The 2,500-nt window shown below is 47.5% G+C and overlaps 1 protein-coding gene across 4 annotated transcripts in view; it reads left to right on the top strand.

The window, feature by feature from the left end:
• The window catches only part of LOC308169284 (broad substrate specificity ATP-binding cassette transporter ABCG2-like), a 28,760-nt gene that overhangs the window by 18,925 nt on the left and 7,335 nt on the right, over positions 1–2,500 (top strand). The window lies entirely within an intron of this gene.

Here is a 2,500-nt window from a genome sequence, read left to right as displayed (position 1 = left end):
TGTGCTTTGGGTCATTGTCCTGTTGTAGGAGGAAATTGGCTCCAATCAAGCGCTGTCCACAGGGTATGGCATGGCGTTGCAAAATTGAGTGATAGCCTTCCTTATTCAAAATCCCTTTTACCTTGTACAAATCTCCCACGTTACCAGCACCAAAGCAGCCCCAGACCATCGCATTACCTCCACCATGCTTGACAGATGGCGTCAGGCACTCTTCCAGCATCTTTTCACTTGTTTTGTGTCTCACAAATGTTCTTCTGTGTGATCCAAACACCTCAAACCTCGATTTGTCTGTCCATAACACTTTTTTCCAATCTTCCTCAGATTCAGATTCAGATTCAGATAACGTTTATTGCCATTATGCATTACACATATAGGAATTTGCTTCGTCATTACAGTAAGTGCGTTTATACTTTTTTCACGTGTCAAAAAACAGGACAACACAACAACAACAACACAGGACAGACAACAGTGCATTGGATAGTGCAGTATAAAGTGCAGTGCAGAGTTTTTACAGTGAGTCCAGTGCATATTCAGTCCTGGGCAGACTTGGGGGCGGGGGGGAGGGGGAAGCCAGAGTCATTTATCAGCCTGGCGGCTGAGGGGTAGAAGCTGAGCCTGTGGCGGGCCTTCAGTGCCTTAGGCAGCCGCAACCTTCTTCCAGAGGGAAGCAGGGTGAGGAGGCCGTGGCCGGGGTGGAAGGGGTCTGCCATGATCTTCCTTGCCCTCCTCAGAGCCCTGGTGTCATGCAGGGAGTTGAGGGAGGGCAAGGGACAGCCGATCACCCTCTCTGCTGAACGTAGCACCCGCTGCAACTTGGCCTTGTCCTTGGTCGTTGCAGCAGGGAACCAGGTGATGATGAGTGGGTGAGGATGGACTCTATGATGGCCGTGTTCCTCTGTCCAATGTCTGTGTTCTTTTGCCCATATTAATCTTTTCCGTTTATTGGCCAGTCTCAGATATGGCTTTTTCTTTGCCACTCTGCCTAGAAGGCCAGCATCCCGGAGTCGCCTCTTCATTGTAGACGTTGACACTGGCGTTTTGCGGGTACCATTTAATGAAGCTGCCAGTTCAGGACCTGTGAGGCGTCTATTTCTCAAACTAGAGACTCTAATGTACCTGTCTTCTTGCTCAGCTGTGCACCGGGGCCTCCCACTTCTCTTTCTACTCTGGTCAGAGCCTGTTTGTGCTGTTCTCTGAAGGGAGTAGTACACACCGTTGTAGGAAATGTTCTGTTTCTAGGCAATTTCTCACATGGAATAGCCTTCATTTCTAAGAACAAGAATAGACTGTCGAGATTCATATGAAAGTTATCTTTTTCTGGCCATTTTGAGAGTATAATCGAACCCACAAATGTGATGCTCCAGATACTCAACTAGCTCAAAGGAAGGCCATTGTATAGCTTCTCTAACCAGCAAAACCATTTTCAGCTGTGCTAACGTAATTGCACAAGGGTTTTCAAGGTTTTTTTAAATTTGTTTTTTCAGATTTTATCCCTTTTTCACCCAATTTGGTAGCCATTTAACCCAACTTAGCATCCAATTATCCCCTGCCTATTGCATTGGATCCGCCGCCCGACCCCGTGGCCGGCAGTCCCAGAGGAGGGCGCCAGGCAGACTAGGCTGACTGGCTCCTCGAGCCCAGTACTGTTATTCCGGCACCCCAGGGGGCGGTGTTGCGCGACGGATCCTAGTCCAGAAATACTCCTATACCCCCCCTCGGAAGCGGCCGGCCAATATGCCGCTTCCCGTGTGCCTCGGCCATTATCTGGATCTGGCGAGCCGGGATACGAACCCCGGCCCCGGTGGGCAGCATGCACTAGCGGCCAGTGCGTAGACCGCTACACCACCGCGGGGCACTTTCAAGGGTTTTCTAATCATCCATTAGCTTTTTAACGCGATTAGCAAACACAATGTACCATTAGAACACTGGAGTGACAGTTGCTGGAAATGGACCTCTATACACCCATTAAAAAACAGAATAGTAATAGTCAGAATAGTCTGCAGCTAGAATAGTAATTTTCCACATTAACAATGTATAGAGTGTATTTCTGATTAATTTAATGTTATCTTCATTGAAAAAAACAGTGCTTTTCTTTCAAAAATAAGGACATTTCTAAGTGACCCCAAACTTTTGACCGGTAGTGTATATATACTGTATATATTCTTGTCACTTTTTTTTCTTTCTTTTGACTATTCTCCTCTTGTTGTATTGTTAATGCTGTATGTAAAGCACTTTGAATTGCCCCTGTTGTCTGAAATGTGCTATACAAATAAACTTGCCTTGCCTCTCTCCTCTCTCTCCTCTCTCTCTTTCCTCTCTCTCTCTCTCTCTCCTCTCTCTCCTCTCTCTCTCTCTCCTCTCTCCTCTCTGTCTCCTCTCTCTCTCTCTTTCTCTCTCCTCTCTCTCCCCTCTCCTCTCTCTCTCTCTCTCTCCTCTCTCTCTTTCTCTCTCCTCTCTCTCCCCTCTCTCTCTCTCCTCTCTCCTCTCTCTCTCTCTCTCC

Source organism: Nansenia antarctica, assembly GCF_963989245.1.
Source record: "Nansenia antarctica genome assembly, chromosome: 13".
NCBI classification, from domain to species: Eukaryota; Metazoa; Chordata; class Actinopteri; order Argentiniformes; family Microstomatidae; genus Nansenia; species Nansenia antarctica.
The sequence above is the reverse complement of the archived record's forward strand: the minus strand, read 5'-3'. Positions and strand labels throughout refer to the sequence as shown.